This window comes from Loxodonta africana, chromosome 5 (genome assembly GCF_030014295.1).
Source record: "Loxodonta africana isolate mLoxAfr1 chromosome 5, mLoxAfr1.hap2, whole genome shotgun sequence".
Taxonomy (NCBI): Eukaryota; Metazoa; Chordata; class Mammalia; order Proboscidea; family Elephantidae; genus Loxodonta; species Loxodonta africana.
Genome location: NC_087346.1, coordinates 86,217,229 through 86,228,898, shown reverse-complemented (window position 1 = coordinate 86,228,898; position 11,670 = coordinate 86,217,229). Strand labels below are relative to the sequence as shown.

General features: G+C 34.6%; 1 pseudogene; it reads left to right on the top strand.

The window, feature by feature from the left end:
- The first annotated feature begins 2,117 nt into the window (after nucleotides 1–2,117).
- Nucleotides 2,118–9,748, top strand: LOC100663991 (UDP-glucuronosyltransferase 2B31-like; annotated as a pseudogene).
- Nucleotides 9,749–11,670: the final 1,922 nt, after the last annotated feature.

Sequence of the window (11,670 nt, the reverse complement as noted above, 5' to 3'; positions counted from 1 at the left end):
TCACAGAAGTAAAAATGCCTAATAACATAGAAAAGATGACAAAAGTCACTAATACTTGTTGTTGTTAGGTGACATCCACTCAGTTCCAACTCATAGTGATCCTATGTACAACAGAACAAAACACTGTCCAGTCCTGTGCCATCCTCACAATCATTGTTATGCTTAAGCCCCTTGTTGCATCCAATGTGTCAATCCATCTCACTGAGGGTCTTCCTCCTTTTCACTGACCCTCTACTTCACAAAGCGTGATGTCCTTCTCCAGGGACTGATCTCTCCTGACATCATTTCCAAGGTATATGAGATGTAGTTTCCCTTTCTTTGCTTCTAAGGAGCGTCCTGGTCGTACTTTTTCCAACACAGATTTGTTCTTTCTTTTGGCAGTCTATGATATATTCAGTTTTCTTCTCCAGCACCACAATTCAAAGGCATCAATTCTTCTTCAGTCTTCTTTATTCATTGTCCAGTTTTCACATGCATAGGAGGTGATTGAAAACACCAAGGCTTGGTTCAGGCGCACCTTAGTTTTCAAGCTGACATCTTCGCTTTTCAACTCTTGAAAGAGGTCCTTTGCAGCAGATTTGCCTGATGCAATGAGTCTTTTGGTTTCTTGACAGCTAGTGATTGTGGATCCAAGTAAAATGAAATTCTTGACAACTTCAATCTTTTCCCCCTTTGTCCTGATGTTGCTTATTGGTCCAGTTGTGAGGATTTTTGCTTTCTTCATGTTAAGGTATAATCCGTACTGAAGGCTGTGGTCTTTGATCTTCTTCAGTAAGTGCTTCAAGTCCTCTTCACTTTCAGCAAGAGAAGTTGTGTCATCTGAATAACGCATGTTGTTAGTCTTTCTTCCATCCTGATGCCCTGTTCATCTTCATATAGTCCAGCTTCTCGGATTATTTGCTCAGCATACAGATTGAATACGTATGGTGAAAAGATGCAACTCTGACACACACCTTTCCCTACTTTAAACCACACAGTATCCCCTTGTTCTGTTCGAAGGACTGCCTCTTGATCTATGCACAGGTTCCTAATGATCACAATTAAGTGTCCTGGAATTCCCATTCTTCACAATGTTATTCATAATTTGTTATGATTCAGAGAGTTGAATGACTTTGCATAGTTAACAAAACACAGGTAAAATATTTCTGAAACTTTTTTTTTTACAAAGCAATGTGACCTGGACAACATTAAACAATATTGCCTCTAATCCACCTGCCTATTCTCTTTAAGGACTATATACTTTATCCTTTTCATTAGAGGTAAGAGTGTTCTCTGACTGATACCCATTTAGGTACTGTAGGGAGCATATTGCCATAAAAAAAAAAAAAAGCAAATAGCCCAAAGAAAAAATGGACAAATGATCCGACTAGACATTTCTCCAAAGAAAGTATACAAGTGGACAATTAGCATATGAAAAAAGAATCAACACCATTCGTCATCAGAGTTGTGTAAGTAAAAACCACAAGGAAATACAACTTCACACTCACTTAGTTGACTATAATCAAGACAAATAATAAAAAGTGTTGTCAAGAATGTGGAGAATCTAAGTTAATGGTGGTGAATTAATTTGGGTGTAGATAGCAAAAGTGATGACTCAACATAAAGAATGTAGCCAAGATCACTGAATTACACATGTAGAAATTGTGAATGAGTGTAAGTTTTGCTGTGCCTATATTTTCACCAGGACCCCTTGTGGTGTAGTGGAAAAATAAATATTTTTAAAAAGAATTAGAAAAGAAAAGTGGAGAAATTGAAAACTTCTTGCATGTAATTTTTGGAAGACAGTCCGGTATAAGGTTAAACATAGAGTTACCGTATGTTCCAGCAATTCTATTTCTAGGTATTTTCCCAAGATGAATTAATACATATGCCCACACAACCCTTACAAATGAATATTCCTACAAAGCATTATTCATAAACAGCATAATAGTTAAAAAGTAGAAACTACTCAAGTGTCTATCAGTTGATGAGTGGATAAGCAGAAGTGGTATATCCATACAATTGAATATTATTTGGCAATAATAGGAAATAATGTCCAGTACATAACATAACATACATAAATCTTGAAAACATTATGCTAAGTGAAAGAAACCAGTCACAGAAGACCACATATTGTATGATTCCATTTATATGAACTATTCAGAACAGGAATATCTATAAAGACAGAAAGTAGATTAGTAGTTTTCTAGGACTAGGGGGAGAAGGAAGATTGGAAGACTGAGGGGTGATGGCTAGCTAAGGGGCATAGGGTTTCTTTGTGGAGTGATTAAAATGTTCTAAAATTGATCATGGTGATGTACAACTCTGTGTAAATACTAACAAAATGGTACACATTAAATTGAAGAATTGTTTACTTTCTGAATTATGTCAATAGAGATTTTACCAGATACAAAAAGCCTTGAATTATAATATAAAAAAAAAAATGTTCGTGCAAATGTGTAATTACTTTGTCTTTAGTTCTGTGTCAAAGAGATTGCAGTCACAAGCAGATTCACACTTCCCAATGTTCTTAACACTATTCTAAGATATATAACACAGGTGACACCCAAATGTTTGGTCATCGATTCTTAGCTGTCTGATAGCATTTATGATAAAAGGGACACTAAGTACACTACTACAACCGCAAGGACATCTACCCTTTGGTTTTTCCACTTGGCTCTGACACATTACATTGATGTGTTTAAGAGTTGTATTTTAACTTTTTGATTGATTTCTCCTGGGATATAAACATGAACAATGGCAGAAGGGAACAGATTTTTGAAAGAAAGAAATTCATTTAACCAAGATGTCTATGAAATGGATTTCAGTTCTTCTGCTGATACAACTGAGTTGTTACTTTAGCTCTGGAACTTGTGGAAAAGTGCTGGAGTGGCCAACAGAATATAGCCATTGGATGAATATAAGACAATACTGAATGAACTTATTCAGAGGGGTCATGAGGTGACTGTTCTAACATCTTCAGCTTCCATTCTTATTGATCCCAACAAACCATCTGCTATTAAATTTGAGGTTTATCCTGCATCCCTTACTAAAGATGACTTTGAGTCTTATTTCATGAAATGGATCAGGAAATGGACATACGATCTGGTGAAATATACATTTTGGACTTTTTTTCAGTAGTACAAGAAATATTTTGGGAATATCCTGACTGTATTGAAAGGCTTTGTAAAGACATAGTTTTTTAACAAGAAACTTACGACGAAACTACAAAAATCAAAGTTCGATGTTGTTCTTGCAGATGCTATTGGCCCTTGTGGTGAGCTGTTGGCTGAACTACTTAAAACACCCTTTGTGTATAGTGTTCAGTTCACATGTGGCTATACATTTGAAAAGTATAGTGGAGGGCTTTTAACTCCACCTTCCTATGTACTTATTGTTATGTCAGAATTACATGATCGAATGGCATTCATGGAGAGGGTAAAAAATATGATAAAAAACAAAACATATGATATATGTGCTTTATTTTGACTTTTGGTTCCAGACTTTTAATAAGAAGAAGTGGGATCAGTTTTACAATGAAGTACTAGGTAAGTTATGTTTTTAGTTGATAGAGTGAAGTCCTAACTTTTCTTGTGGCTTTGAAGGTGAGTTTGTGTAAATAAAAAGCCAGAGGAATTTGTTTTCTGTAAGTAAAAAATGAAATGAAAACATGAAATGATCTATCAACCTCACAAATTTATAGAGAGGCTTTTATCATATTATCAGTTAGAAGAACCTGGTGGTTAATCACTAGGACATTTTATTGTATTCTTTATCTTACAAAATTCATTTTCAATCTCCATGAATGTCTGGATGAACACAGGCATGTAGATTGTAGAGTGATACATATTTCCAGCATAATTATCTATGTAGCATTGGGAAAATTTCTTGTCGTATAGCTCGGTTTTGTGATTTATTAATTAAAACATTTTTCCATAGTGACTTCTCAGGATTCCTTCTCAGTTGAGAGATACAGTGGCTTTATCCCAGATTCAAAAATTGTAATTTGTATCTACAATATTTTATTAATCCAAGAGCTAAATAATCATAGTGAAAATAATACAATTCTACATAACTTGTCCCTAGTGAACCTTGAAGTTTCAAATGATTCCACATTTCTTCATTAAGTGCTTAAAAATCACCTGTCTTACAGGCCTATGATGTTGTGGTTGGGTTGACATACAATTTATTAGTCTGTATTTTTTGAAAACTATGTGTCTTTGTTTAAAAAAATTCAGAGTGAGTATATTTATATCTATAATTTTTTTTAAATGCTCAGTATTTAATTGCAAATAGTTTAACTTATTAATGAAATGTTATCGAGCTCTTCACTTGAACCAAATGCTGTAGTTGGTACAAGGAATTCAGCCATACTCACAAAAACCTCGAAGTTTATTTGGAAAACCAAGTGTCAAGGGACTGGCTTGCTAAATTGTAGAAACTAGACTGGGTACTTCTGGGAAAGGTGTTTCCGTGGTTATGGTAGGATTAACTGATTGGGGAGCTCAAATTCCAGTTGTCTGCATTTTTGGGTCTGTTACTTTTGCAACTGTAGAAAAAATAAATGCATATTTAATTCTACATTGGCTTAGCTCTAATAACTGTTTATGGTGGTGAAAGTACTGATGTGACATTAGAGACGTAAGGCTCCTCTCACGCTTTTAAACATCTTTGGCTCTGTTATTGCAAGCTCCCTTCAGAAAATTACCTGAAAATACGGATACCAATTTTTTTCAAATTTCCTCCACTGTTTGTTTTCCCTTTTCTTTTCAGGAAGACCCACTACATTATCTGAGACAATGGGGAAAGCTGAAATATGGCTTGTTCAAACCTATTGGGATTTTGAATTTCCATGCCCATTCTTGCCACATTTTGATTTTGTTGGTGGGCTCCACTGCAAACCTGCCAATCCCCTGCCCAAGGTAAACTTATTACAGTGGGTTTAGAATTTTCAATTGAAATGATTCTAATTTCTTCATTCAGAATGTTTGACTAAGTAAGAAGGATGTGGGAAGTGTGCTAAGTAAGAAAGGATGTGGGAAGTATGCTAAAGTGACTTAAAAATTAGAAATTCATATATTTCCATGCCACCACATGTATCTGAATATTATTATCATGACAGAATAAAAGTGGGATATCTGTAAGACTTTGAGAATAGTCTAAGTTAAAATCTTCATTATTCAGCACATAAGAAAGTATCAGTCATTCATTCAGAGATTATTTTTAGAGTGACTACCATATTCCAGGTGAACTAGGTGATGGTTGGATAGCAGAGAAACCAAACAAATATGGCCTCTGCCCCCTCCCCTACTCCACCTCACATATACACATCTTATATTCTATTTGGAAAAATAGAACAGAAGCAAGAAATAAAAATACAGTGTGAAAAGAGTTATAATAAGGAAGGACCACAATGTTAAGAGAACACCCAGAAGGGATCATAGAAAGTAACCTGGAGTCATTGATAATTAAAGTGAAGGGTATGCAGGAATAGGTAGAGAAGTTGGGCAAAAGAGGAAGACAAAATGAAAGCATCTATAGTAGTAATGGTGGTCCCTGAGATCTCCTAGTGAGCAGGAAGAGGACATATAAAGAGGCAGATGACGTGAAAGAAGTCGTTGGATCCAGAAGGAGTTTGAAACATCTATTAAGGACATTGGGGAGACAGTGGAAAGAGTTAAGCAAAGGGGAGATATGAGCAGGTTTCTTTTACAAAAGAGCCCTCAAGATGCAGTTACTGGATTGGATTGTGAAGGAGCAAGACTGTGGAATGGCAGACCTCTTAGGAGATTGTTTCAGGAGATCAGGCACCAGATGATGGGAAACTAGACTAGAATGGTCGTAGAGTGTAGACTATTCCCCTAATATTAGTTAATACATATAAAACACTCCAAATACCTCTGGCACAAAATAAGTAATCTGAAAGTAATATTAGCTACTGCAATTATTGCTGTTTTTGTTATTATTACTATTAATCATTTCATATGTGTCAGGCACTTTAGATAGACTTCGCATTTAATAGGAATTGGTCTTCTAGTAGGTCAAAATTATACTCTCTAGCAAATTCCTGAAGAACATATATCCTGTGGAGTTTTTAAAAGTGGATGTGTATACGTTTTGGCAAACAGATGAACTAGCTGAATAGCTTAAATTTTGTTGTAAAGATTTAGGTTCTTCACCTGTATTGTAGTTAAGGGGAAGACCATTCCTAAACATTATAAATGGGTGAATATAAATGGGTACTGTCAACAATATTTGCAGCTAACCCCAAGTGTACTTGCTTGTGGCCTTGGTTTACATCATTGAAACTGTTCATCATTTGAAACCTCACAGTTTTACATCTTTGAGAATAAAAGTCTTGGTTTACCCAATCAGAGGAAGTATTTCCTACCATATACCAACCCCACAGGAAACCTCAGTAAAAGTCCCTTTGCGTATAAAAATAAAAACAAACCTAACTCACTCCACAGTGTTTCCAAGGATGTTTCTTGTGGATTCCAACTGCTGATCTTTTGTGTAGCAGCCATACATTTAACCATTGCACCACCAGAGCTCCCCTTTGAGTATATGCGTATCTATATCATAGCTGCCTGATAGAATGAACGCAGAAAATTTATCCTGTGCATATAATAAATACAAAAAAAAAAATCTGTATACATAATAAAGACTAAATAATTTCTACCCCTTGAATCTGAAAATTTCCCTTAGTTTGAAATTAGAAAATAATTCTGCCAGCGTATAGGATAATATTCCTTATGAAGGACAGTGAGAATCTATTTTAAATTACTATTACACCTTTAATACATAAATAAAAATCAAGCATTCTTAACGCACTATCATATACTCTATTAAAAGATCTGTTTTGTTTACTTTCTTCTTGGCAGCAACATAAAACTGAAATCCTTTTCAAGGATTAAAGCTCAATAGTTATTTTGAGTGTAAATTATTTAGGATATATATCTACATATAAAATGTCTTTCAAAGGGTCCAAATGCTGTGGTAAGATTAATGAACATTTTCTGAAATATAACCTTATTCATGAAAGGTTTTCCCATTCACATTAAAGGAAAATGACAGTCTTAATAGGAGGAGGAAAGAGAGGAGGAGATAGAGGATGAATAGTAGTTAAAATAAATAATATATTTACAGTAGTTATTTATATTGCAGAGACAAGATTTGAATCCAAGTGAATGATATGAAGACTGTTATCCATTATTTTAAAAAGTGATTGCTTCCCCATATTACTTGCTTTTCCATTATTAGATTCTCAGATTATTTGACTTTTTTAAAAAAGAAATAAAGCTTTTGACAAAATGCATCAAAAGATTTAAAAATAATTATAGCCTTTGACCTCATTATATACTTATAAGAACCTACCCAAAAAAACCTACATGAACCAAAAAAACAAAAAAAAATCAAGTGGTGTAGAATCAATATATATGGCAGTGTTATTTGTAAAAGTAAACATTGACAGTAATTTAAATTCCAACATTAACGAGAGGTTAAATAACATGTGTATCCACACAATTACATTTCATCAAAGAATGCTTAATTACACAAAATCAATCATTATATAAGATTAGTTGGAAGTCAAGGGGCAAATTGATAAAAAACAATATGATGAAAAATTTATTTTAGAAAAATGTATATACAGTGGAATTACAATTTTCTAAATATATGTCACATATTTATACATCAGAAACTCTAGTGGCGTAGTGGTTAAGAGCTATGGCTGCTAACCAAAAGTTCGAATCCACCAGGTGCTGCTTGAAAACTCTATGGGGCAGTTCTACTCTGTCCTATATGGTTGCTATGAGTTGGAATTGACTTTAGGCAGCAGGTTTTTTTTTTTTAATATACATTCCTGCATATGAATAATATAAACACTAGAAGGAATGGGTACAGAGTTTAAACACTTTCAGGATGGAGTTTATGGATGAACCTTACCTTCCCTTTTGTATTTTTCATACTTTTCCAAAATTTCTTACAATGTGCTTGTATTATTTTCAGTAAGATGTCACAGAATTAGGAACGAACCAGTCCAAGTAAGCGATTAATCTATAAAGAAAGATTGTATTACTGTAATGCTGTCAGGGTCCATCTTGCACAGCAAAGGGAGCACAAGTCGGAATAATTTTCAAACAATTCCAGGCAAACATGTCTTCACCAAGAACTTTATATAGTTTCTAGTGAGCTTCTCAAGAGCATGACCAGGTCCCTCCTGGAGAAAGGCCTCGGGTACCTCTCCCACTAGGGAGAGAATGCTCCCCCCAGGGCACAGTGAAGTGATGATGAAGGTCCCTCATAGCTACGGTTATGCATAGCACATTCCACAGGTACATCAGTTTCATAATATGATTTCAGGGCAAGAAGTATCACAAGTAAGCAGCCTAGAAATATGGACATTCCAATATGTAACCACAAATGTGTATTTATGGACTGTAAATGGAAATCTTATGACTATTTCACAGAAATTATAAACCCAAAGTTCTTCTGAACGTTAGAGATTCTTAACCTCTGGACATTAAAGGGCATTTCAGGGGAATATTTGGGAAACCATGAAAAAGCTTAAGGTGTGATTAAAAGATTATGTAACTGAGAGAGATATAGATATACAATCAGCCCCACTCTAACTAATTTTTCCTTAGTGTTCATAGTCATGAAGCAAAATAATAATGACTCCCAACCAAAAGAACACTCCAGAAAAATTGCTGGAATAAACACCTGTGTTTTAGTAGAACTATAACGAAACAGGTGCTGTCGAATTGATTCCAACTCATGGTGATCCCACATGTATCTGAGTAGAACTGTGCTCCACAGAGTTTTCACTGGACGATTTTCCAGAAATAGATCACCATTACTCTTTTTTTGGTGCACCTCTAGATGGACTTGAACTTCCAAACTTTGATTTGCAGCCAAGCACAGTAATTATTTGTACTGTGCTGGTACTCCAGTAGAAATAGAACTCTGTGGAATTAAAGCTGAGTTAAGATCCTGCTGTGGTGTCTCCTTCCAAGAAAGTATATTAGTAATTAATAACTGTAAAAGAAGAGTAAGGATTCTTCTCACTACTGTGTAGCTGCTTAATTTCATTTTTTGCTTATATCATACCTCCCCACGCACATATTTACGCAAATATACATAATAAAAGCCATAGATCTCATCTCACACATGCCTTCCAAAGGAACTGATTGATTAGTTTTATTGAAAAAAAAAAAAAGCAGCCACTATTCTAATAATTTTCTCTATCAATACTTGAAAACCCCTGGGTGGCACAAACAGTTTGATTTTGTGTACTAAACAAAAGATTGGCAGTTCCAATCTACTCAATGGCACCATGGAGGAATGATCTGGAGGTCTGCTTCCTTAAAGGTTACAGTGGGAAAAAAAAAAACAAAAAACAAAACCCTATGGAGATTTGTTCTACTCCGTAACACATAGGGCTGTGGTGAGTCAGAATTGATTCTACAGCAATGTGTTTGGTTTTGGCTGTTAGTTCTTGATTTTCTCTCAAGTTGTTTGTGGCCAAATCTTTAAATGTTGTTCAATACTTTGTTGCTGTTTCATGATGAAGCAAATGCTGTCTTCACAGGAAATAGAAGAGTTTGTCCAGAGCTCTGGAAAACACGGTGTGGTAGTGTTTACTTTTGGGTCAATGGTCAGTAACATCACAGAAGAAAGGGCCCATGTGATTGCATCAGCCCTTGCTGTGCTAGCCATCATTAAAACTTTAATGATTACAATATCATATGACATCTTATCTTTGTGAATCTGTACACTCAGGTATATCATGGGATAAAAAATTCATATTTTCCTACTCAATCAACAAGCAACTGTCTTTGAAACTTTTTCAACTTCATTTATCCAATCTTACTGAACATTCATTTATCCAACGACAGGCAGCTTATCTGCCATGTATAGCATACCATGTCAGGCACTCTAGTGAATAATAATATTAATACAATACTGAACCTGCTCTCACAGATCTTAAGATTTAGTAGGGAACAAAAAACTTCTGTAGTGTAGCATAGCAAAAATCAGAATATGACAAGTGTCAAATGTCAATTATCAAGTTCATGTCATTTTTCTTTACACTGAAAATAGCTTTTGCACTTACTTTAATTATATAAGTAACTCATATTCCGGGTAAATAATTCAGATAATACAAAAAAGTATAAATAAAATTCACATAAATTTCTACCATCCTGTGGTAGCCATCATTAAAACTTTAATGATTACAATATCATATGACATCTTATCTTTGTGAATCTGTACACTCAGGTATTTATTTAGGTGCTATCCCATGATTTTCACCAAATTATTTGCCATGGCCAAATTAGTTTTCCGATTCTTGAACAAACTTAGATTTTGAAATTATGAAGTCATGTGAAACTAGAGTTACTAGATGCTCTTTTTAACTTGTTTTTTACATAAATGACATACCATAATTCTATAAAATATGCTTTTTTATATAATTATGCACTTTTTGGCTTTCCTCCAATTTCTTCCCTCCCCCACCCAACCAGCAGGCAGCAGCACCCCACCTTCCAATGACTGGTGTTTATAACCTCATGTGTATCCTTCCCTTTCTTCTCCACATACAAGCACATGCACATATGTAAGGGAGGTTTTCACAATATGTTTTACTAAAGTGTATGATATGATCAACTTCAGAAGAAGTGAAAACTAAAATGATTAAATGAGGCTGAGGGTCAGAAAGAGACAGGTTTTCAATTATAAGCACCTATATACTAACTGATCTGTTAAAAACATATGTATGATTTCCTTAGATTTTTACTAAAGTTTATTTCCTTTTTCCTAATGACTTATTATCATGAAACCAAGAACTTGAAGAGAATACATAGTTTTCAATTTTTCTATTCAGCATTGTACGGGAAGTCCTGGCCAATTCACTAAGAAAATTATGTGAAAAGAATAAAATTTAAAATGCAGAAGGAGAATTTGTCATCACCTATGGATAATATGGAAGCCATGGTGGCATAGTGGTTAAGTGCCATGGCTGCTAACCAAAGGGTTGGCAGTTCAAATCTGCCAGTCGCTCCTTGGAAACTCTATGCGGTAGTTCTACTCTGTTCTGTAGAGTCGCTAAGAGTCAGAATCGACTCAACAACACTGGGTTTGGTTTGGTTCTGGGATGGATAATGTGGTTGTCTATTGAGAAAATTCAAAATTAGCAACTGAGAAAGTATCATAGGCTATTAAAAGTTCTGTAAGAAGACCAAATATCATAGCAAAATTAGAAATCAATGGAATTCCTAAACGTCAGAAAAAATAAATTATAAAATATAGATTTTATCACAATAGCAACAGGCATTATAAAATAAATGTAATCTTAGGAAGAATGTTAAAAACCTATAGAAATAAAAAAAAATTAGCATTTACTGAAGAACATAAACGAAGGCATAAGATAGAAAGACCTTGCATGTACCTGTGTATTTATTTCAAAATCTTGAAAATATTTTTAAGAAGCACACATATACTATTCTGGAATAGTAAATGTCCAACAATAAGAAAAAACTGAAAATGAAGTATACACACAAGAAAAGAGTGGGTGATAATTATTAAAACACTGTGGCACTGGTGTACAAATATACATATATCTCTATCGACGGCCATATATGTATATAGATAGATAGATAGGTAGGTAGACAGATAGATAGATAGATCAGT